General features: G+C 60.4%; 2 long non-coding RNA genes across 2 annotated transcripts; one reads left to right on the top strand and one right to left on the bottom strand.

The window, feature by feature from the left end:
* Positions 1–1,434: 1,434 nt before the first annotated feature.
* LOC115523994 lies at positions 1,435–4,417 on the bottom strand. The gene is made up of 2 exons (XR_003971900.1): positions 4,334–4,417; positions 1,435–2,864 (listed from the first exon to the last, which is right to left on the bottom strand). It is a non-coding gene; the product is annotated as an uncharacterized LOC115523994 (long non-coding RNA).
* Positions 4,418–4,463: 46 nt separating this feature from the next.
* On the top strand, positions 4,464–17,201 carry LOC115523993. The gene is made up of 3 exons (XR_003971899.1): positions 4,464–4,985; positions 15,036–15,171; positions 15,266–17,201. It is a non-coding gene; the product is annotated as an uncharacterized LOC115523993 (long non-coding RNA).
* The last annotated feature ends 7,308 nt before the right edge of the window (positions 17,202–24,509 follow it).

A 24,509-nucleotide genomic window follows, 5' to 3' on the forward strand; every position in this document is an offset into this window, starting at 1 on the left:
AAATGTGGGTGGGGGTCCCGGTGCGTGTGTGGGGAAGGACCCGGCGGAGCCTCAGGTCCTGGGGCATCTTCCACCCCTCCCTCCAGCCCCAAGGACACCCTGTGCCTGCTGGTGGCAGCTCTCTCCAGGCAAGAGGAAGAGAGTGTCCCCCCCCACCCCCGCCGGGCTCTCCCTCCCACCTCCTGAGTGGATATTCTTACTCTCCTCCCTCCATCCGCCTTCTCTCGATGACGCACACAGACTCCAGCAGCCGTCATGACTCTCCACTCACATCCGTTGTCATTGTCGCGCTGTGGAGCTCCTGCCGAGGTCCTGGGCTCCTCGCGTTATCCCTCCTTTCCCTCCCAGGGAGTCCTGTCCCCTTTCTGGACCACGGTGACGGTGGGGGTGTGGGTGTGGAGGGGGCAGGAGATGCTGAAAAAGCCCAGCCCCCCACCTCCCTTCAGAAGAAAAGAAACTCAGTGTCCATTTGGGCAGGAATCCCGCAGCCCCAGTGGGAGAGCTAGGAGGCTTTGCTGTGCTGGGAGGGTTCTGGTGCTCAGGGGACTGGACACGTCTGCCCCTCCTGTCCCCTCCCCTCACCCAGAGTCCCGCAGCCCGTCCTTGCTAAGAATCCGGGAGTCTCCTCTGGTCCTGATGTGCACAATTTTACTCCAGGTCCCCAGTGACAAGTGCCAGGGTCAACGGCTGTGACTTCCGCTGGGATCCCAGAGCTGGCAGGGAAGGAAGGCAGCTCATCACAAACACGGGTACGCAAGCGATGTCTCCCCGACTCCTTTAAGTACAGGGAATGCTGAGGCCCAGGTTTGGGGGCACCCCAGGTAGGAGTGGGGGGGGGAGAGCGGGAGGGGCAGGCGAGCCTCCCGCTGTGTCTATAAGGTGGCTGCCTCCTCCGGCTGCCCACCTGGACCACTACATAACACATGCAGACCCGTGCCTGAGAGTCACTCCTGGCCCCATGGATGCCCCAGGGCACCTGGTCGGGGTGAGGGAGGTGTCTCAACCCATCCAGGGTGGGTTGGTGTCTCACAGGGAGGAGGGAGGGTCACCGGGGCAGGAAGGGTCAGAGAAGGCCCCCTGGGCAGTGAGTCTTAAAAGGATGTCTGGGGTGAATTCTCATGGCCGACGGGCAGGAAGAGGGAGAACTCGTCATTTAGGACAGAGCTGTCCCAGCCCCAGGCGAGGGGGGCCTGGGGTCCAGCCCCAGGGTGGTGCGGGCTCGGTCAGGTCTCCATGTGTGAGCGGATGGGTGCTGCAAGCTCTGTACCTGTCAGGGGGTTTGGGAGAGTCTATCGGGGAGGGAAGAACAGGGGTTCCAGTCCTTCCCGGGGCTGCCTCCCAGAGCCATAAATTACGTCCATTATGTGCTGGACGTAAATTACGGTTTATTAGTTTCCTAGAGTGTCTGTGACAAAGTCCCGCAGATTGTGCGGCTTAAAGCACGGAAATTTATTCTCTCGCGGTTCTGGGGGCCAGAAGCTCTAAATCAAGATGTCAGCAGGGTGTGCTTCCTCTGAAAGATCTGGGGGACATGTGGTTCCTTGTCTCTCTCCCAGCTTCTGGTGTTGCTGGCCATCCTTGGAGTTCCTGGGTTTGAGGAAGGGTCCCTCTGACCTCAGCCTCTGCCACCCGTGGCTGATTGTCCCCGTGTCTCTGCGTGTCCTCCTCCTCCTCTCCACCGAGCATTGGATTTAGGGCCCACCCTATTCCGGTCTGACCTCATCTTAACTAATTATATCTGCAGTGACCCTATTGCCAAATAAGTCACAGTCGCAGGTCCCAGGGGTTAGGACGTGGACGTGTCCTTCCCGTGGGGAATGCACGATTTAATCTACAATGGAAGTAAAGTGTCTCCCTCCCTTAGGACCACGGGGTGTGGGCTGCGGGATGTGGCCCGTGGTTCAGTCCCCACTGACGGTCGCCCAGGCGTGGCCTGTGCTGGCTGTATTTCACCCGCATTCCAGGGGACTGTCACACCCCTGGGAGTCACCAGGGCTGCCCGTGTCGGTGCTTTCTGAGGACGAGCTGAAGCTGTTGCCATTAAGTGGGGGCTCCGGAAAACGTCTGCCCTACAGGCTGCTCGAGCCTCCGAGGGGACCCGAGAGATAAGTGGGTGGACCCCGGGCTCAGCCGTGGAGGCGGGCCGCGACGGTAAGCAAGAGACACTGAGCTCGACCCCGGCCGGGGTGTCTGGGGGCCTGTCCGCTCCAGGTGGGGGGCTGTGTGGAGGCTCCAGCGAAGCCGCCCGATGAAGTGGCAGACGCTCGGCCGCGGACCCGCTCCTCTGGAGAAGAAGCCAGCCGAAACTCCGATGGCCGGTGGCCTGGCCTGGTCGAACAGAATTAGGGCTTTTCTTGCAGAAGCGGAGGAGGCAAATCTGGAAGGGGTGTTGGGGGCAGGCACACGTGCTCACTGTCACCTCTCCACCGACCGACGGGCAAGTACCGTCCGCGCGAGCGTGGACAGGGTCAGGCGCTGTCTTCTGTCGGGGACACGCTGAGCCCATCGACGATCCACCGAGGGACCCCACCCTGGCCTCCAACCAGGTGGGCACCCGAGGAGAAGCCTGGATGCCGCACGTCCAGCAGCAATAGCTCGGTCTTCCAGGAGGCTCTCTGGGCTCCGAGAGGCCCCGACAGAGCAGGGTCCTGGGTCTCCACCTTCCCGTCTTGCCTGGATGCGCACGAAGCCTGGGCGAGCCCCTGAAACGTGCGTACTGTTGTGATCCGTAACAGCGCGGTGGCCGTTGGGCCTGCAGGGGCTGCTGTCACATCCCAGTTGACCTTGAGTCGTGGCTCCATAGGAGACTAACTGTCTGCTGTCCCCTCTCTCAGCCGGGAGCGGAGACGGGTGTTGGCTGAGCCCTGGAGGGGGGGGTAGACTGGCATCACCATGTGCCCGGGGGGGCCCCCCTGCGCCCTGGTGCCCTCCTAAGTGGGGGACTCCCCGGGGCCCACGGGCCAGAGCCGCACCCTCCGGAACTGGTTCTCCTGAGTACAGGGCCGGGCGGGACGGAAACTGAACAGGCTGTACCCAGGAGGGCCAATGACTCTGCCTGAGAAAAGGGAAGGGCATCTAGCCACGGCCCGGAGCTGGCGGCCCCGAGCCTCAACACAGCTGGCATGGAAAATCCCCTGCCCCAGACGCGGCCTCGTCTTGTCTCCGTTCTGGAGGGCGGGGGTAGGAGAGGTGACCCCGATGGGGAAGGCCTGGGTCTCACAGGCGCGTGCAGCTGAGCCCTGTGGACCTCTCCGGTCCGTCCAGCCGTGGCAAACCGGGGAGCCCTGCCACGGTGAGCCTGTTTCCACCCCCTAAATTTGGAGCCCAGACTTGGAAAAGCCAGACTGCAGGGAGGGGGGGGGGGCAATGCCAGCCAAGCCACCGGGGCCCACGTGGGCGCAGGGGGTGGAAATCCTGGCATCCGCAGCCTGTGGCGGCTGGGGGCGGGCAGTGAGGACGGCGGGAGGGAGGGGCTTCCCGAAGGAGAAGCCCTGCTGGGGCACCCCCCAGCCCCGGGACAGGGGAGCCTCTCGCAGAGGAAGCGGCGGGCAGCTGGCCCCGGGGGAGGGGCCTTGCTCAACGCAGGAGGGCGAGGCCTGTGCTGTTTCCGGGCCGGGAGGGGTCGTCGGCCCAACTGAGAGGGACAAGCCCTGAGACGAGCCCCGTGTTGCCCAACTCCTGCCCCCGGGCCTGGAAACCCAGAGGCCCCTGGCCTGTGTGAGTCTCTCGGTGGCCACCAGCCACTGGGTAACTGTGGGAGCGGCCCTGGCAGGAAGCCGCCCTTGGATGGCGCAGCCGCGGCTGGAGCCTGCCAAGCCTGACACCCACCTCCCGGGGGCCGAAACCGGCGTGGGGGCTGGGCCTCTCCCGCGGGGGCTGGTGAGCCAATAGTGCCGATGACGCACCGCGGTGACTGACAGAAGGCCCGGGGGCCGCGAGCATCCTTCCATCGGCCAATAAGTATATCTTGACCCAAGGGAGGCAGGCGGCCGCGAAACAGTTAAGTGTTCAGAATTTGCCTCAAGGTCTCCAGCAGTCACCTGAGAGTTCGCTTCCTTAGCAGTGCTCTCCTGCCAGTGTCCCCAGCCCGCCAACAGTCCACACGGGTCCCCTCGCCTCCGTGATGCTCGTCACATGATCACACGCGTTTGAATCGGATGCGATGGAAATGTTCCAGGTTTTGAAATGCCCACGTACCTTTATTTCCACCGCCGGCGTGTTGTTCGCAGTATTGCGATGAGACTGGTAAGATGGGCCTTAGAATTAAGCCCACTGAAGTAGGAAGCCATCAGGGGTGTGACGCCCCAAAGTCCCCACCCAGCATCCCTCTTACCTGCCGGTGAAAGACGGCTCCGGAGAGGAAATGCCGCCTCGAGTTTCCCCATGTCATGTGCTGGATTTTTTCACGCTGCGTCCACGCCGTGGAGTGACCTTACAGCCCCTAGAAATGTTTACATCTGCCCACCCCCCCTGCCCCCGTCCTTTCTGTCCTCATCTCTGAGCTGCTGTTTCAGGGAGTCAACTCTGTTCATGACACGAGAAAAAAAATCAGCAGGAAACGGAAAGACTGCTGTTTCTGGAGCATGTGAACTCTTCGGACAGCTGTGTGACCACCCTGTCACTGCACGGAGACGGTCCATCTCACTCCTGGGGGCGGGAGAGGACACGGCAGACGAGCGCTGGGACCCTGTGAGCTGTGCGTGGGCCTGTGCTGACCTCCCGCCCGCCTGGGGGTGAGGGCCCCTCCTGGGAAACGAGGCAGACTTCTTCCTGCTCCCCTGTGGGTCCTTCCAGGGACTGTCCAGGAGTGACCCCCCCCCCCGCTAGGGAGGACATTCCCTAGAACGGCCACACCTCTTCCCGAAGAGGGTCCTTACACCCCGAGCCGAAAGTACCCCGCTTCTCAGAGCTTCTCAGAGTGACCCTGGAGATCCGGGAATTAAACTCATGAGTTTATGAAATAAGAAACAAAGACGAAGCTTCTGGTAAGATTGTGTCGGTGGAAATGTCTGGAAAGAGGAGGTCAGCTTAGCGGCAATGGGCGTAAAACCAGCTTGCTGGGAAATCCCACGCGTAGCCACAGGCTTAGAGCTTTAGGGCTCCTCCGAACTTTCTAGGGTTGGACCCCGATGGAGGGCGTGTGCAGGAGGGGGCCTCGGGCACGGCGCCCCCGACGGGACTGCTGCCGGCAGACCCAGCAGCCAGGGCTTGTGCCTTGGTTTTTTCTTCTCTCCTTTAAATTTTTTTTTCTGACAATAACTCTTTTGTTTAACAAGTTAAAGAACTTGCTTCATTTATTTGTTTGTTTGTGGTAAAACACACATAATGCAAAGTTTCCCATCTTGACCATTTTTTAAAAATGTGTATTTATTTTGAGAGAGAGAGAGTGAGAGCGCAAGATGGGGAGAGGCAGGGAGAGAGAGAGAGAGAGAGAGAGAGAGAGAGTCCCAAGCAGGGTCTACACTGTCAGTGCAGAACCCAGCGTGGGGCTCGAACCCACGAATGGCGAGATCGTGACCTGAGCTGAAATGAAGAGTCAGACACTCACCCGACTGAGCCCGCCAGGCGCCCTGTCGTGGTCACTATGGTTAAGTGGGCATCCACACTCCTGTGCAGCCCCACATCCCCCTATTTCCAGGACTCTGCTCATCTTGTAAAGCTGAAACTCTGTCCCCATTAAACCCTGAGACCTGGTTCCCCCTCCCCCAGCTCCCGGCGGCCTTCATCCCATTTTCTGCCCCCCCCCCCAACTCCCCCAGCAGGGCAACCACACACTGTCCACCCCTGTGTCTCTGGCACATGCGTGACGTCCTCAGGGCTCATCCACACTGCAGCAGGGGTCTGATGTCCTTCCCTTTTAGGGCTGAAAGTTAGTCCGCTGTGTGGACAGACCACATTCTGTTTACCCATTCATCCATGGAGGGGCACGTGTGTTGTTTCCACCCTTTGGCTATTGTGAACGACGCTGCTATGAGCACGGGTGTTCAGATATCTGTGTGTTTAAGCCCCTGCTTTCAATTCTTTTGGGTCTATGCCCAGAGTGGAGTTGCTATAGATCATACTGTAATTCTGTGTTGAATTTTTTGAGGAATTTCTATGCCTGATTTTTGGAAGATTTAGAGTTTCAACATTTCCTTAAATTTTTTTTAATGTTCATTTATTTTTGAGAGAGAGCGAGAGCGCATGCAAGAGAGAATGGGGGAGGGCCAGAGAGAGAGGGAGACAGAGAACTCAGAGCAGGCTCCGGGCTCCAAGCTGTCAGTGCAAAGCTCGACAAGGGGCTCGAACCCACGAACTGCAAGAGTGTGACCTGAGCCGAAGTCAGATGCTTAACCAACTGAGCCACCCGGGTGCCTCACAAAGTTTCCTTAATATTTTTATAATAATGTCTCACAACTAATATGACAAAAAATTCTTGTTCTCTATTTTCTCATTCCGGACGAATAAATTAGTATGATTTAATAGGATGTAAATGCCCACCAAACCAGCTGTCAGACCAGGCTCCAGGCACTGGCAGAGGCTCAGGGTCTGTGTTGGCTTGCTGAGGACAGTGTGCTCTTGTGAAATCCCGGTGAAGCTGTACCCAGGGGGTGTCCTCTCAAGAGGGAGTGTATTCTTTCTCTGACCACTTAGAATTGACAGTGCATGGTAATAATAGTTGGCTTTACTATCATTTAATTTTTCATTTTATTGATCGATTGGTTTTTGAGAGAGAGAAACATGACTGGGCAAGGTGCAGAGAGAGAGGGAGAGAGCGAGTGGAGCCCAGAGTGGGGCTCGAGCTCATGAACCATAAGATCATGACCTAAGCTGAAGTCAGATGCTTAGCTGACTGAGCCACCCGGGCACCCCACTATCGTTTAAAAAATTCTTCATGGGGTGTGCTCCGACCAAGTTTCCCACCCACTATTCTACTGATCTTAGCAGTGGACCCCTAGGACCGTAATGCTGGAACACTAACAAAGCTACAGATGGCTCCAGGCCCAGACGGCTTCACAGGTGATTCCACCACACCCTTAAGCAACACACAGCCATCAGTGCCACTTCCATGGGTGCACAGTATTGACAAGGGAGCAAATTTCCAAATTCTTTTTATGAAGGCAACACAGGAGTAACACCAAAACCCAGCGAGATGGGCACAGAGAGGAAACCACACCCCCATTTCGTGAATGAACATCAACACGAAAATGTGTAAAACCTAATCAGCCATGACCTGGGGATGTAAACATGGTCTGATATTAGGAAACCTCTTAAAATAGATCTCCATGTTCATAAAGCAACAGAGAAAAAGCATGAGGTGACCTCCACAAATCAAGCTGATTTGATAGAATCAGCATCTATACTTTTTTTTTTTTAATTTTTTTTTCAACGTTTTTTATTTATTTTGGGGACAGAGAGAGACAGAGCATGAACGGGGGCGGGGGAGGGGCAGAGAGAGAGGGAGACACAGAATCGGAAACAGGCTCCAGGCTCCGAGCCGTCAGCCCAGAGCCCGACGCGGGGCTCGAACTCCCGGACCGCGAGATCGTGACCTGGCTGAAGTCGGACGCTTAACCGACTGCGCCACCCAGGCGCCCCTATACTTTTTTTTTTTTAAAGCCTGAGTAATAAGGATATGGAAAAAGCATATTTAACAGGTCTCAACCAAAGTGCCTGAGTTATGCCGAATGAACAAAGCCTGGGAGCACTCAGTTGAAAGCCAGAATCTTCCCTGCTATTTAACACGGTTCTGGGGGACTGGCCGCACTCTCGTACGCAAGGAACAAGGGCTGAGTGCAGGCGGCGGAGGCAGATCTGCGCCCCGGAGAACCTGCTGGGAGACTGCCACGCAGAGTAAGGACTCAGCCTAGAGACCTGTGTCAAACTGACGAGGACCAAGAACCTTCTTCTGATGCAAGCGGCAATGAGGGGCGTTGCGTAATGGGAAAATACCCTGTCCACAATGCCGCGACACCGGTAAGTGCTCCGTAATGAACGAAGGGGAAGTGGACAGCTGTGGGTAGCAAGCTCTCCAACACGCTTTCTCCAACGGATGAATGAATAGAAATGAAATGGAGACCTGGTCTGGGCTCGAAGGACTCAGTAGGATGAAGGGGTCAAGTTTTCTGAGACTAGACTATGAATTTACGGCAATGCCGAGGGTTTTTTTCCCTTAGAACTAGCCAAGCTGATCTTAAAGTTCACATGGAAAAATAAACAGGCAAGAGTAGCTAGGGGAAACTCTGGAAGAGAAGGGTATGTCAGGTGTCAAAAAGAAGACAGCAGTCTCCAAAATGGAGTCACTTCTGCTAGGCCCCACGTCACCAAACCGAGACTTCACCTGATTCCGGCTCTGACCTCTCCCAGAAATGGGATCTCAGAGTCCGCGAGGAGTCACCCGGTCAGCACGAGCGAGGTCATCGGTGGCAGATCCCCACGGTCCCCTGGAGGAGAGTGACCTCGCCCAACTAAGATGTTTTGCCCGGGGCAGCCTCCTCGCCCTGCTCCCTTCTGCACAGGACGGTCTGTCGTGCGTGCAGCGAGCTGGAGCTTTCTGTCTGCTGCACCGCGTGCTGCCTGGTTCGGGATCCCTGGAGAAAGCCAACCAGACCTCCAAAATTCACTCAGCTGGGTTTTGTTTTTTAACACAGGCCAGTAGCTTTACCAGCTATCTGACATGCTTATACGGTTACAATACTGGAAGCCTGGGCCAACTCGATAGATGGGGCCATGGGACCGAGCCCGGGAGCCAGAAACAGACTCAGATGCAGATATTAACACTTGGAACAAGGGAGGCGCCACATTGATTACCGAAGCCGTCTGAAGTATGATTTTCGGCAGGTCCTGCTGAGACAACTCCATAGTTCTCTGGAAACAATTAAATTACATCCCTACCTCACTCCCTGAACCCCCATAGGTTACACATACAGCAAAGGTTTAGTTGTAAAATTCGAAACCATCAACGTACTGGGAGAACACTGTAGTTTCTTTGAATAGCTTTGGGTTGGGGAAGGTCTTCTAACGGATAACCCAAACTCAGAAGCCACGTAAAAAAATCAATAAAGATCAACAATAATAAAATCCTGGCCCAAATGAAAACACCATAAACAAAGACAGGAGACTGGTGAGAAATGAAACCCAGAATCTGCAGCATAAATCTCAGGAAAAGCTCTAACTGTATTCCTATATAAAGAGGTTCTATAAATCAGTGTGATAAAGACCAACAAAGTAATGGAAAAGGAACAGCTCACCAAAAAAAGTTATACAAGGGCTCTTACACGTATGAAGGATACCCAGGTGCACTGAACAACAAAATGAGAGACAGAGGGAGAGAAAGAGAGAGAGAGGAGGGGAGGGGAGGGGGAGACAGAGGGAGAGGGAGGGAGAGAGAAGGAATACGGGTTGGAAACGGAGAGGAAAGCCATGGAAACCTGTGAGGTTGGCAAGGACAGACGTGTGTGGAGCGCACGGTGAGAGATGCCGTAGGAGAAAGGGGCTCATACAGGTTGCGGGCGGGGGGCGACTAGGCACGGCTTCTGGGGGGCACTGTGGCAACATTTGTGCTACCTACATACACTCCACGGCTGCATTCGAGGGATTTCCCTGCAGATATATGCGCAGGCGTCCTAAGTAACATTTGCGCGAGGATATCGATTGCTGCGGTGTGTGCGCTAGTCAAAGGCTGGAAATAGCCTCGATGTCCGCCGGGAGGAGCCGGTCAAATAAATGTCACCCGTGCCGACAGTGGAAGTGGCATGAGGCAGCTGTTAAAAAGCACAAGGCAAATTTACCTGCAACCATCACCCCAAGTAATTGCCAATCCCAAAGCGGGGTGCACAACAGGCCTGCAGTGTGCTGCCTGGAGACACAGGGGACCTGCAGTGGTAACACTTCTGGAGATGGCGTGTTAGTTTCCTGGGGGGGGGGCCACAACTAAACGCCACCAACTGGGGGGCTTCAAACGACAGCTCTTCAAACCTCAGAACTCAACAACCGCAGTATTGTCTCACGGTTCTGGGGGCTGGAAGGGCACAAAGTGTCAGCAGGACCATGTTCCTTCTGGGGCTCTACGGGAGGATCCTTTTCTGCCTCGTCCGGCTCCCGGGGCTCCAGACGGTCCCGGGCTTGCGCTACCTGGCTCCCCTCTCTGCCTCCGCCTGCCCACGGCATCCCCGTGCGTCTGTGCTCTCCCCTCTCTTTTGTAAGGATGCCTTCGTGGGGTTTACGGCCCACCCTAATCCAGGACAACCTCATCGAGACATCTGCAAAGACCTTTTTTCTAAATGAGGTCACATTTCTAGGTCCTGAGTGGTCATATCTTTTGGGGGCCACCATTCAACACACTGCAGTTGGGAACTGAGGTAAGGAAGATTCCGTGGCGGTCTTCAGGATTTCAGACCGCGTCTTAGAATCACCGCGTCTTAGGATCAAAATGGGTAGTGAGAATTAGTTCCTGGTGCTGCGGAGGCCTGCGCATCGTCCTCCAGGCAGGCTGTCGCTGGCTGTTCCCCATGGGGCGGGGGCATGAGGTTTCCCTGCCAGGCTCAGGACAGACTAGCACCGGGAAGGGGCAGCCATGTGCCCTGGAGCACCAGTCCCCGGCCTGGTCACCCTCTCCCATCACCCCGCGAACCCCCGGCCTGGTCGCCCTCTCCCATCACCCCGCGAACCCCCGGCCTGGTCGCCCTCTCCCATCAGCCCGCGAGCCCCCGGCCTGGTCGCCCTCTCCCATCACCCCGCGAACCTCCGGCCTGGTCACCCTCTCCCATCAGCCCGCGAAACCCGGCCTGGTCGCCCTCCTCCATCATCAGCCCGCGAACCCCCGGCCTGGTCACCCTCTCCCTCACCCGCGAACCCCCGGCCTGGTCGCCCTCGTCCCATCACCCGCGAACCCCCGGCCTGGTCGACCTCTCCGCATCACCCGCGAACCCCCGGCCTGGTCCGCCCTCTCCCATCACCCCGCGAACCCCCGGCCTGTCGCCCTCTCCCATCACCCGCGAACCCCCGCCTGGTCGCCCTCATCCCATCAGCCCGCGAACCCCCGGCCTGGCCAGCCCTCTCCCATCAGCCCGCGAACCCCCGGCCTGGCCACCCTCTCCCATCACCGCCGAACCCAGGCCTGGTCAGCCCTCTCCCATCAGCCGCCGCTGAACCCCCGGCCTGGTCGCCCTCTCCCATCAGCCCGCGAACCCCCGGCCTGGTCGCCCTCTCCCATCACCCCGCGAACCCCCGGCCTGGTCGCCCTCTCCCATCAGCCCGCGAACCCCCGGCCTGGTCGCCCTCTCCCATCAGCCCGCGAAACCCGGCCTGGTCGCCCTCTCCCATCAGCCCGCGAACCCCCGGCCTGGTCGCCCTCTCTCCTCACCCGCGAACCCCCGCCTGGTCGCCCTCTCCCATCACCCCGCGAACCCCCGCCTGGTCGCCCTCTCCCATCACCCCCCTACCCCCGGCCTGGTCGCCCTCTCCCATCACCCCGCGAACCCCCGCCTGTCGCCCTCCCATCACCCCGAACCCCCGGCCTGGTCGCCCTCTCCCATCAGCCCGCGAACCCCCGGCCTGGTCGCCCTCTCCCATCAGCCCGCGAACCCCCGGCCTGATCATCCTCTCCCATCACCCCACAAACTCCCGGCCTGGTCACCCTCTCCCATCAGCCCGCGAACCCCCGGCCTGGTCGCCCTCTCCCATCAGCCCGCGAACCCCCGGCCTGGTCGCCCTCTCCCATCAGCCCGCGAACCCCCGGCCTGGTCGCCCTCTCCCATCAGCCCGCGAACCCCGGCCTGGTCACCCTCTCCCATCAGCCCGCGAACCCCCGGCCTGGTCACCCTCTCCCATCAGCCCGCGAACCCCCGGCCTGTCACCCCTCTCCCATCACCCCGAACCCCCGGCCTGGTCGCCCTCTCCCATCAGCCCGCAACCCCCGCCTGGTCGCCCTCTCCCATCACCCCGCGAACCCCCGCTGGTCGCCCTCTCCCTCACCCCCGAACCCCCGGCCTGGTCCCCTCTCCCATCACCCGCGAACCCCCGGCCTGGTCGCCCTCTCCCATCACCCCGCGAACCCCCGGCCTGGTCGCCCTCTCCCATCAGCCCACGAACCCCCGGCCTGGCCACCCTCTCCCATCAGCCCGCGAACCCCCGGCCTGGCCACCCTCTCCCATCACCCCGCGAACCCCCGGCCTGGTCGCCCTCTCCCATCAGCCCGCGAACCCCCGGCCTGGTCACCCTCTCCCATCAGCCCACGAACCCCCGGCCTGGTCGCCCTCTCCCATCACCCCGCGAACCCCCGGCCTGGTCGCCCTCTCCCATCACCCCGCGAACCCCCGGCCTGGTCGCCCTCTCCCATCAGCCCGCGAACCCCCGGCCTGGTCGCCCTCCTCCCATCATCCCGCGAACCCCCGGCCTGGTCACCCTCTCCCATCAGCCCACGAACCCCCGGCCTGGTCACCCTCTCCCATCAGCCCGCGAACCCCCGGCCTGGTCACCCTCTCCCATCAGCCCGCGAACCCCCGGCCTGGTCGCCCTCTCCCATCAGCCCACGAACCCCCGGCCTGGTCGCCCTCTCCCATCAGCCCGCGAACCCCCGGCCTGGTCATCCTCTCCCATCACCCCGCAAACTCCTGGCCTGGTCACCCTCTCCCATTACCCTGCAGGGAGGTATGTCTTTCCAAGTCGATCTCTATTTGAATTACATCTTCCGTTTTTAACAATGCAAATATTCTTCACTAATTCAAATACTTCTCCATCTTAGGTTAACTCAGTCACCTCTTATTCTAGCTGACCTCCAGCTATGCACACACACGCACACACACACTCACACGCAGGCCGATGCCGCCAGGTTAGGAAGCGGCCGGTGGGAATCTGGGGTGAGCAGGTGGGACAGGCACCCTCTTCCTTCCCAGGTGGCTCTAGGAACAGCCTAGTCCTGTTCTGGCCCTGGACCCAACTCCCCCGGCTCCAGCTTCGCCCCACAAAGCATTTCTTTTACCCATAAGACCCCGCGAGTTTGCATGTTCCGAAAGGTTGGGTCAGTCAAATGCAAACTGTCCCATGCAAATGTTTCGAGAGTCATTCAGACCACTTCCCCATGGAGGGGGTTTCTGGTGTGGCCTTCGGTTCTGACGCTCTTCCAGGGCTCCCGTTTGCCCCAGGACAAACCCACACTCCTGTGACTCTGCCCCTCCCCCGGGCTTCTCCCTAAGTTGCTCTTATGCACAAGCCCCTCCGGAGTCCCATCCCAGAGCCGGCAGACTTCGGGTCTCCTCAGCCAGGACGCCGTGTGGTTTGGACACGGGGGACGCTTAGCCTTGTCTGGGGACATTTTGGCTGTCACAACTTCGGGGGGCTGCATCTAATGGCAGAGGTCGGGAGGGCTCAGCTTCGGCCCCCGACAAAAAATTCTCTGGCCCCAGATGTTCACAGTGTTGGACGGGAAACCGTGATCTAATCTGAACAGGGGGGCATCAGGGCTGGTGACAAAGACCTCGGGGGAGAGGGTGCGAAGCCTGTCAAAAGACAAGCCCTTCCGGAGGAATCCGCCAGGCTCCTTTGACTTTGCGAGGAATGTGTGTCCCTCCTGGGTGAGCCTTCCCGCCAGAGGGAACCTGGGCCCTTGTCACTTGTGTGTGTGTGTGGGGGCGTTGCAAGGCCAGAGCAGCGGGTCTCCCCGAGGCCCGGAGGACGGCGGCTGCAGGTGGGAGGTCGGGCCCCTCCCCCAAAGACACGTGGCCCCACGGTGGTCCCTCTCTCCCCCTTTCCTTCATCCTCCTCTGACACAGAGGCCCATTTCTGAGATGTCCCTTCCATCAGCTGTGATTCCGCGTTCCTCTCTTTCCCGCAAAAGACAGAAGGCAGGTGGAGGGGATCTTACCCGCGGGGGCGGGCTGACACTAAGGAGGTGACAGGTCACCGTGCCCCCAGTTCTCCTGCTGACCCCAGCCCTGCTTGGCAACGAGCAGGCGCCCTTTCCTGCCCGGGGATTGACAGACCAGCCAGCGGTGCCACACTGAGCAATAGGGCCGCGTCCTGATAGTAACAGGACAGAGCTGGTCCTGATGCTGGCCGTGTGCTAACGGTGATGGGACGTCCTAAGGGGGTCAGGTACTCCGAGGAACAGGACAGGGCCGGTCCTGATGGGGACCCGGCGCTAACAGAATCGGGCGATCCTACGGGGCACGCTGTTTTGGGCAAAGGCAGGCTGCACCGAGCTAATCTGTGCTGGACTCTTGCCCTCGGGGAGACCTGGGAGCCGGGCTGGCGGGTGACGGGGAGGGGCCGCATAGGCCCCATCAGGGAACCTGACTCCCGTGGTAGCGCCCCGGTGAGGGAGGTCAGGGTGGGGCAGGGACTGTCAGAGGACACGGCACCTCCCAGAGAGGACGGGGGTGGGAGCCCGCAGCCCGCTGCCCGGGGTCTGCCTCGGCCTGGGGGACCGCTCTGCTCCGGGCCCTGGCTGAGGCTGAGCCTGTCCCCGCCCCGGACACGGTGCTCACGGCTGAGGGGCTACAAAGGACCCCATCACTCTGCCCTCTGGTTGTGTGTGACCTGGTGGATGGAGGGCGGCTTCCTCCCGTCCTGGTCTTTCTCTGAGGGAAACTGGGCGGGACTTTTGGTTTTCTTCATTCCACCTGCTGTACGTCTTGCCGGGGGTCATTCTCAGACCCCGTCACTCAGGCCCCCTCGCAGGGTGGTTCCTCGAGGGGCGACCTGCCGGAGGTCCGGGTGTGGGGGGAAGGCTGTCACGGCAATGGTCCCCAGGGTCCCTGGGCCTGAGTCCCTGTGACCCCAGCGTGGTGTCTCTTCCTGCAGCCGCGGCCTCTGGGGGTTCTCCTTACGGCTCCCGAGTTGGACCATCTGGGTGGAAATCTCCTTGCTGAGGGGACGCAGTGCAGGTGGGGAGGGGGCGGCCCTGCAGGGTGGAGGGTCACACCCTGGAGCCTGGGGGCAGAGGGGCAGGAAATCGGGGCGTGCAGGGTGCATCGGGGAGAGGCTATCTGGGAGGAAGAGAGTCTTGAGCAGAGTTGTTCTAAAAATGTGTCCAAATTCTCTTTGCTCTTTATAAGATCAGCTGAGATCTTGTCACGTAAAGAAGGCGCCGTGCGACCAGGGCAGGCTGTGCGGCGCGCACGGGGCCGGAGAATACCCACCCGAGGGGCTGGACCTCATTTGCCTCAGGAAACACCCACCTGATCTGGGAAGGTGAGAACACAGAAGGTGTTTATCAGCCTGTGGAGTGAGAATTCTCAGGCAAAATTATTACTCAGGTTTTTTGGTTTTGGTTTGTTTTCATTAGAAAACCAGAGCAAAGGCCGTATCAACGTTCAGGGTTCGTACGTATGTTCTGTCTCAGAATACATCGCAAATCCGAGATAATCGAAGGGGGCGATCTGGCCCAGGCAGAACAGCATCTGGTTCCTTAACGGCTCCGTGGGCAGCGCGCTCCCTCACGGGCCAGCCGCTTGGGCGTCCCAGCCGGCGGAGGGATGAACCGAGCCTCGGTCAGACAGCGTGCCTGAAACAACGGACGTTTATTTTTCACGCTTCTGGAGGCGGCAGGGCCACGATCAGGGTGCCGCACGGTGGGGTTCTGGTGAGGCCTCCCCACCGGACTTGGAGACGGCCGCCTGCTCACTGTGTCCTCACGCGGCACAGAGAGAACCAGTCCCTTCCTCCTATATGGACAATGATCCCATCCCGGGGCTCGCACTCATGACCTCATCTAAACCCAGATACTTCCCCAAGCCCCCACCTCCAAATCCCATCTCGCGGGGGGTCAGGGCTCCAACATGTGAATTTCAGGAGGGGGACACAGTTCAGGTCGTAGCAGAGGGCATGGCCCTGCTGTGTAAGGATGCTTTCTGAAAGCTGCATATATAAGACAGCTGCTTAAGATTTGTTGGCCAAACTTTAGGCACATGGCCACAAGACAGGATGGGGAGTACATCCAGCTAGGTTGAGGGCTTTCTATTACAACGTGCTCAGATAAGAGTTGGGAGTCAGACTTTTTCCACACGGCTGCTCCTTTGTCCTGATCGTGACACCTCGTGGTCCAAAATGGCTGTTGGGGGACATCCATCACCTCCGCATTCCAGCCAAGAAGACATTCCTTACTTAGTCACTATGTTGTGTGGGGTTGTAGCCTTTTATCCGCGTGCAATGAATCTAGCTAAAAGCTGGGGTTCTTGTCACTGAGGCAGAAGGATGTGAAGGACGTTGGGGGTGATTCTACGCCCCACCCTCGCGGTTGCCTCAAGGATCTCAGAGCCTGACGTTTAATGGCGCTGTCCTGTTCTGACATAACCAGCTCAGATTCCACCTCTGCTAAGTCTACACTGCAGGCTCCCCAAGTGCACGGGCCACAGCTTTCCTTCCCTTCATCCCTCCTAGAATTTGGCAGCCAGCAAGTACTAGGCAATCATTAGCTTAGCGTTTGTTTGCTGAGCTGAGGTCGAGCTGTACCAGGCGCGGAATCGGGAAGCAGAGGAGGGGGGTTGTTTTCCGACCCCGAGTTAGCCTGCCCACCCACGCTAACGCCTGCCCCCAGCCTCCGGCCCTGCGTCTCCTCCAGTGTCAGAGTTCCCGAGGCCGGCTCCCCTTGGGACAGACTCTCCCCCCCGTACCCCTCTGTAAAGTTTCAGACCTCTTTCTAATAAACCCCAGATGGAGGGAGCGTTTTGCCCGGGAGCAAGATTATTCCCTGGCATTCTTGAGACATTTAACGGCCAAGGACTGTCCAGAGCTGGGAGAGGGCCATAAAGGACAGACACCGGGCCTCAGGAGGTGACAAAAAGAATGGGGAGCAGGGAGGGACCATTGCCCTCAGCCATTTGTCTGCAGCCAGAGGTTTCCAGATGGCTCGGCCTGCTCCGTGGGCTCTCCCCTCCCTGTACCCCTGGGATCATCTCTCTGCATGCGGACGGGGCGGGGTGGGGGGGGGGGTCACGCCTTTCTCTGCTCTGTGCTGGGCAGTGTGACTCACTGGGGCGATGACGCGACTGTCCTGACCGTGGCAAAGTGGTACGATTGTCCTCGCTCTCCACAGCCTTCAACCACTGGAGGTGCTTCAACGATGCAGATCCAGACGGACATTGCTAGTGACACGTCACCTCTGAGCCCACAGGGCCCATCCCTGAAAGGAGCCGTGAACACCATCGTCGCCCTCGGCGCGGCAGCGGCCAAATCCTGGGGGGAACGCCCCGCGGTTATAATAAGCTTTCTCACGATGGGCCTTGGGAGGAATTAGAAAAATAGTTTTTCAGGCGCTTACAAAATATCAAGTAATTGGAGCTTCTGCACATAAAAGGGGCACACCATGAGATATGTGGCTCCCTTTTTAAAAGAACCTATTTATATATTAAAACAATAAAATACGTCCAAGGGAGCGCTGGCCCCACAATGTTTTCAGTGTCTCCCCTCTCCGGTTCTAGAAAACTCTATACCACCGGAGGAAACCGAGAATATGCCCCCTGGCTCATCATCAGAACGTTCGAGGCTGTGTTTGGCCAGATGGAGAAGATATAAAATTATTATGCATATTCCCAAGGCGGGGAAAGAGCCTCACGGTTAATGTTCACCCTGGCAACGTGCCCACTTGAATCAACTCAGCATAAAACGGCGGTGGAGGGAGTGGGGGGGGGGGTGGAGAGAGTGGGGGGGGTGGAGGAGGGGAAAATGCTCACGCTCCCAGGTCCTAATGTAGAAATTTAAGTAGCAGGAGGGTTTGCTATTAGATTTCCAGCTCGTAAAACGAGATGCAGGTTTATGTTTGCGCGTGGCTGGGGGGAGGGGCCGGCCACAGCCCAGGCGACCTCCGTCCCCATCCGCAGGTGGGCTCGCAGCCTCCCCCGCCTCCCCCAGCTGATGGGCTGAATTGTGTGCCCCCCAGGATGCAGGAGTGCTAACCCCCAGTACCCGTGAACGGGACCTTAGTTGGAAATAAGATCTTTGCAGATGGCCAGGTCAAGATGAAGCCATTAGGGTGGCCCTAATCCAATCTGATGTCCCTATAAAATGGGGACATTCGGACACTGAGACACACACAGAGGGAAGGTGTTGTGAAGACAGGGAGAACACGGCCGCCTGCAAAGGACCTGTGGGGCTTCCAGAAGCCGGAGGGCCTGGAGCAGGGCCCTCGGAAGGGACCAGCCCTGCCCTCACCCCGATCTCCACTTCCTGCCTCCGGCCCGGGTGACAGAAAATTCCATTGTTCAAGCCGCCCAGCCTGTGGGGCTTTGCCAGGGCAGACCCAGGCCCCTCACCGACCCCAGCTGATGGAACACAGAGTTACCAGTTCCATTCTGGCCCCAAGAGAGCCCACTCTGGGGTCCTGCTCACGCCCAAGGCTCCTGGGCCACCCTGGGGCAGGGGCACAATTCGGTGTTCCTTAGGGCCACCCCACCTGCCCCTGCCCCTGGCACCCTGCTAGAGTGGCAGTGACATTGTCTGCCGATGTTACCATATTCGGAGACCACCCTGGTGAGGGCGGGGCGCCTTGGGCCTCCGGGGCTCCCGGCACCCCGGTCCCAGCCAAGGCCCCCTTCCTCTTCCGCCCTGCTCCCAGCTGTGCCCATCTAGGGCTCGTCTGAGTGTGTGGACCCTGGGGGTGGGTTCGGGGATACAGGCCGGGAGCCCGTGGCTTGTTTCTTGGGAGGCCGGGGGTGGGGGCGTTCTCAGACACACCCCCAGGCCCCCCGGTCCCTCAACAGCAGGTTAGGGACCCCGGGGTCCAAGTGTATGTTTACTGCCTTGCCCAGTGGGACCGTCCCGAACTCTCCATTCAGATCGTCCTTCCCAGTGACTTCCCCTAACACAGGACGGGGACTCCCAGGCCTCCGTGTCCCCAAGAGCTGTCACAGCCGCCCCTCCCTTCTAGAACTGGAGGGTGGGGCCCTGGCTGGGTCCATGCATGGAGGTCCCTGCCCCCTACAGGCCAGGTGGGTTCCCAAGTCGGGCCCTGGCCCCTCTTTCCAACCCTCTGCCCTGACCACATTCTGGTCTCTACTTGGGGCACTCTGGGGTCTGTCCCCCCACCCCTTCCACACGCAGGCGGCTGGGGCAGATACGGCAGCAGATATAAGCGCCCTGGGGTGGGAGCTGGGGGGCAGAGACAGGGAACCTGTGGGGGGCCTGTGCCTGTGCTCTTGCCTCTAACTCCTAAGTCCCCACAAGGAAGCCCAGGGTGGTTTGGGGTTCTCACGCTTAGGGACAATCCGACGCCTGGCTGGCGAGGGCAGAGACCGTCTTAAAGCTGCAGCTGTCAGTGTGGGCCGGCTGTCTCCAGGCCCTCCTGCCCTGGGCAGAGCCCCTGGGCCTGGCCTCCTGACTCGGGACGTTCGGGGGCACCGGGGGGAGGCGCTGGGCTTTCTGCAGGCCGTGCACAGGCCAGCCGGCCTCCAAGACCGTACCTTCGCAGGCCCAAACAGGAAGAGCGATCTCCGAGCCAACGGGATAATCAGCGGCCTTGGAGGGCCAGCCTGGGGCCAGATGGCGACATGTGGTGTGTGAGTCCGTGAGCTACGGCCAGTGGGCCAAGTGACCAACGCATTGCACGGTCCTGGAGACTCTCTAGGGTAAGGACACATGCCGTACCAGGGCGTGGAGGCCGGCTGCGGCCAGACACCGGAGAGCACCAGATGGGAAGGAGGAGGCGGGGGCGTGGGCATCGGCTCCGGGAGGCCGGGGCCATCTGCGTGTCCTCTGGCCGGCCGGGTCAGGCACAGCTCTCAGGGTGACCGTGGCCCCAGACTTCCAGGCGGCTAAGGCTTAGAGTCCCGCACAACCTCACGGTCTGACCAGAGGTGTTTAGGAAATCAGCCTGTGTCGATGAGCAGACAGGAGACAGCCGTGGCCTGTCGGTGGCCCCGGGGATCCTAGCAGTGTGCCCCGTGGGTGCTCCGGCCAGCACGGGGCTTCCGGAGGCAGGGGCACCAGCCCCCAGGACCCCTGACGGTGCGGGATGCAGACCCGGGGGGGCCGGGCCTTGCTGGACGCCCTCCTCGGCTCTGTGCCCAGCGCAGGGCGGGCACCAGCTCCAGAATGTAGCCCACCCACGTGTCTTCAACTCCATCAGTTCAGCCAGGAGAGTCCTTTCTGGTGTTCCTTATGCTAACTGGAGAGCTGCCGATTCCCCCGGAGATCTCCGCAGATAGCCCCGTGCTCGTTAGCAGTTAGCGGGCCGCGGGGCTGAAGGCGGCGAGGCCCTCCATGGAGGGCTCTGTGCTGTTCGGCCCCCAGAGCTGATGCCGGGAGCACCTCTTCTCCCCCAGGCTGGGTGCTCGTCCTGGGCAGCCGGCAGTCTCGGTGCCGGAGAAGCACACGTTGAAAGCAGATTACAGTCCGTGTGGAACAGCAGGAAGATTCCAGAAATGCCGGCAACGTTTTGGCCGTCATTATCGCTGGCCTCCGTTTCCGGAGTGGAGGGTGTGGGGCCTCTCCCCGGCTCTGTCTGTCGCCCCATCCTTGGCCCCTCTCCGCCTAGGTGGCCAGGAGGACTGCTCCGAACGCTCTCTGGGACACGGCCTCGGGGCTGCCCGTCCTCGGGGGCAGTGCCGGCCCCTCGGCCAGCAGGGCGTCTGCTCCCGCGGCTTCAAGCCTCCGGGTGGACTTCGAGGGGAGCCTCTGCCCCTGCAGCCACTCCTGCCCTTTGGTCGGGCTGCGTCCGTGGCACCCGCCAGCTTTCTATTTACCACGGGGGGGGCGGGGGGGGGGCGGCCTGTTACAGAGGGGCAGGTGTACGGGTCCGGGGCCCCGCAAGGACCCCGGTCTCTTGCCGTGACATGCTTCCCTGCAAGGACAGGGGTGAGGGCTCAACGGCTGCCGTGGGGGGAGCCCTGGGCACTACCCCTGGGGCGAGGGCTGGTGTGTCACAGCTGGTGTGGCTGTGGTGGGGTCCAGCCCAGGTGGCTGCGCGGGGACCCACACCCCGGCCCTTGCGGACCCCTGTGTGCCCCGGGCGCTCCCTCAGGTGAAATCTGCTGTGACTGGCCTGTTCTCACGTTGGATTCCGCATACTTTTTACATTCTAAAGTTTTTTTTTTGTAACGTTTATTTATTTTTGAGAGAGAGACCGAGTGTGAGCCGGGGAGGGGCAGAGAGAGAGGGAGGCACAGAATCCGAAGCGGGCTCCAGGCTCCGAGCTGTCGGCACAGGGCCCGACGCGGGGCGCAAACCCACGAACCGCGAGATCGTGACCTGAGCTGAAGTCGGACGCTCCCCCAGGCGCCCCCCACATTCTAACCTCACCGAAGCTGGGGAGCTTCTTACAACAGACACGCCGTCTTGCCTCCTCTGCCCCCACCCCCACCCAGTAGCTCGTTTTAACACTGACGGCTCATGTCGCCCTGCTTGTGTCTTGGGACCGCGGGGGCAGAGCACCATTGTTCGTAGGCGTGGTTACCGCACAGACCCTTTCCCCCATTTCCGCCCCCCACACCAGCTCTCCAGAGAGCGGCCACCAGAGAGCAGGATGGGATGGCTGGTGCCACGGCAGCCATCTTGCATCAGCGAGGCGAAGCTCTGGAAAACTGCAGAGACTTTGGTGATGAGGGCATTGACCTGTTAAACCCCAGACAGCGACCGTCTACCTCCGGATTCTCATGATGCGACTTTTTATAAAAACTCTATTTGTTTAAGCACCTCCAGGTTGCTCCCCACCGCTAACTTGCAGCGGAGCACATTTCTTTCTGATACGTGTGGAAACCAGATAGGAGGTGGCTCGATTTCATCGGCTCCTCTGGAGGAGATCATTGCACATTTCAGAGCCGGTCTTATTTTCACGACTTCGCATGAGTCCCCAGCTGCAAACACGTTTTCTAAGACAAGGGCAGCCTGGCCGGGTCCTAGAGTCCCAGGGCACAGAGGCTCAACCCCGACAGGTGCCAATGCCCTCCAGACGTTGGAGATGGTGCAGTGTGGCCAGGACCGCACAAGCTGGGTGCGAGGGGGAAGTGAGGAGCGGCCACGGACTCTGGCGGGAGCCCCTCCTGGCCTTGGTTCCACGCGTCCCTCAGTGCTGCAGGCACGGCCCGGGCCCCAGGCCGGGAACCGGCGTGGAGGTCTTGTATTGTTGACGGCTGGCAGGCTCTTGGAGGACATCTGGTCCAGCGTCTCCCTTTTCTCGAGAAAGTGAGGCCCTGAGAGGTCCAGGACACAAAGCTGGTGAATGGGAAGGCTGGGACCTTTTCAACCCCTCCCCCTCTGGCCCCTCAGGGAGCCAGCAGAGTCTGGGCTGAGACATTCTGTGCCATTCCAGAAGCCACCAGAGCCGGGATCCTGTTGGGGGAAACGCCTGTGACAGCAGGGATGGGGTGGGAGCGGGGGGGAAGCCGGGGGAGCCGTGCGGTGCCCCTGCAGGCCTGATTCCAAGTGAAGGGGTTGGGGACAGCAAGGGGAAGCTTCGGCCCGGCCCCAGGAAGGCCCCCAGGCATGCTTGGCTGGCTTAAGAATGCTGGGTCTCTCGGGGATGTGCCTGCCTTCGTATCCCCTCCATGCTCCTGCGTGGGGCCCCGGGGAGCCCACAGGAAGTGCGTGTGTTCTTGGCACAGGGTCTCGGCGAGGCCGTGGCGGCCGGTGGCCCCTCGGCTCCCGGAGACAGAGGCTGACATCACAGCCGCAGGCAGCGCCTTACAACCCCCGTGCCAGCCCTGCCCCCGGGGTTCGTGGCTCGGTGGCCTTGCTCGCACAGCGTGTGAACACAGCTCTGTCCGCAGAGTAGACGGGTGCACCCGTGTGCTTTCTCTCCACAAGCTCCCTGTCCTTTCACTGCCTTGCCGGGTCCAGGAGCCAAGCCCTTGAGGGGACTGCATGTCCCCGTCACCTGTCTTGCACTAGCTGCTGTTTTTTCCATGTGCTGTGCCCGCGCTGGCTTGCGTCACTGCCCGGCTCCCGCGGCTGTCTCTGCAGTCCCTGCTCTGACTGCAAGGTGCGTGGGGGCGGGGACTTGGCTGGTTCTCTGCTGTGTCCCTGGAACTTTGGACAGCGCCTGGCACACAGAAAGTGCGCACGGAACGCATGACGGACGAATGAATGAGTGAATACATGAACGAGGGAATGGACAACGGAGGAAGGGAAAGCAGCCGAAGGCGGGAGGGGTTCTCAGAAACTTCCACCAAGAGGACGGGACCCTGGAGACAATACGGGTCACCCGCTTTCTCCTCGGACCGTGACCTGTCTTCCGCTGTGACTCAGGCCCCTCTGCTCCCGGCCCTGCAGGCGCTAAACGTCCAGTCCTGTGCCGCGGCTCGCCAACAAGGACACGAGACCGGGGTGTCCTGCCAGGGATCGTGCGTCCTGCCTCGCCTCCCGTCTGGCCCTCCCGCCCCGGGCTGCGGGCAAATGCCTCCACACCGCTTTTTAATGGCCTGCTTTGTTCGCCTGGCTTTGCCCTAGCAGCCAGCCAGGCCGCTAAGCGGCCACATGTCGGTCATTAAGGCAGCAGGTCACCCGTGGAGCTGGACGGCCTCCGGCCACCCTGGGGGAGGCCCGCCTGACACCGGCGCGGGCCCGTTTCCGGGAGGAGGCGGTGCTGGGGGCACAGGCGCGTCCCGTCGCTGCATTTCCCGCTGCAAGTTCACTCAACTGTGGCACCGCCCAGGAGTGCCACGAGGAGCCCCACGGGTGCCGTTGTGCTTGTGAGGCAGAGCCCGGACGGAGCTGGAGGGAAGGGAGGGTCTGAGGGGTGCCCGCTCCCCTTCCGCAGCCGTCCTGACCGTCACTCCGGGCAGCGTCACCGGGAGGCGCAGGCAGGTGCCCGCATGGCCACGGGCCAGGCCCGCCCCTGCGTCCACTGGCATCGTGCGGGGATGGTGACCCTGGAATGCCGACCTACTTGGGGCAGGAGGCGGGTCTGCCCACACACCAGAGTCAGGCAGGAGCTGCCCAGCACCCAGATTCCGGGGCCACATCCCATGACCCTGCAGAGGCCCGGGGGGCGGGGGGGGGGCTGCACCTTCCCCGTTATTTTCTGTAACTTTCCGGGACTGACCTGTAGTGGGGCTGGGAGAGGGGCAGCTCCAGGCAGGGGTGCGGCGGTACTCGGGCCTCACTCTGGGCAAGGGTCCCTGCTGCTGGTGCCCTTCTGAGCTCCTCAGCTGTCTAAGCCGCTTTGAGGAGCGGGGACCACTGCAATCCAGAGGCACAGGGAAGTTAGGCAACTTTTCCAAGGTCACACAGGAGCTGGATTAGAGGCCCAGAGCCCTGGCCCCAGAGTGCATCCCTCGTCACTACACGCACTGCCTGTGCAGCCAGCACGGCGATATGACGGGCAGTGACAGGTGCAGCTCTAGATGGGAAGGTCAGGGAGGACTGCTCGGAGGGGGCGACAGAGCACAGAAGCCTCCAGCCCCTAAGCCCCTCTCTAGCCAGAGAACCTGGGCGCCCGTTACTCAACAGCGGACAGGCCCACGGAGAGCCCCCGCGGCGACAGCACCACGGGGAAAGGAGGAGCATCGGGGGGGGGGGGTGTCCCGGAAGGCTGCCCTGGGATGAACCCTGGGCCGTGAGCTCAGCCTGGGGCTCGATCCTGGACATCCTCTTCCCGA

This window comes from Lynx canadensis, chromosome C2, assembly GCF_007474595.2.
Source record: "Lynx canadensis isolate LIC74 chromosome C2, mLynCan4.pri.v2, whole genome shotgun sequence".
In the NCBI taxonomy this organism is placed as follows: domain Eukaryota; kingdom Metazoa; phylum Chordata; class Mammalia; order Carnivora; family Felidae; genus Lynx; species Lynx canadensis.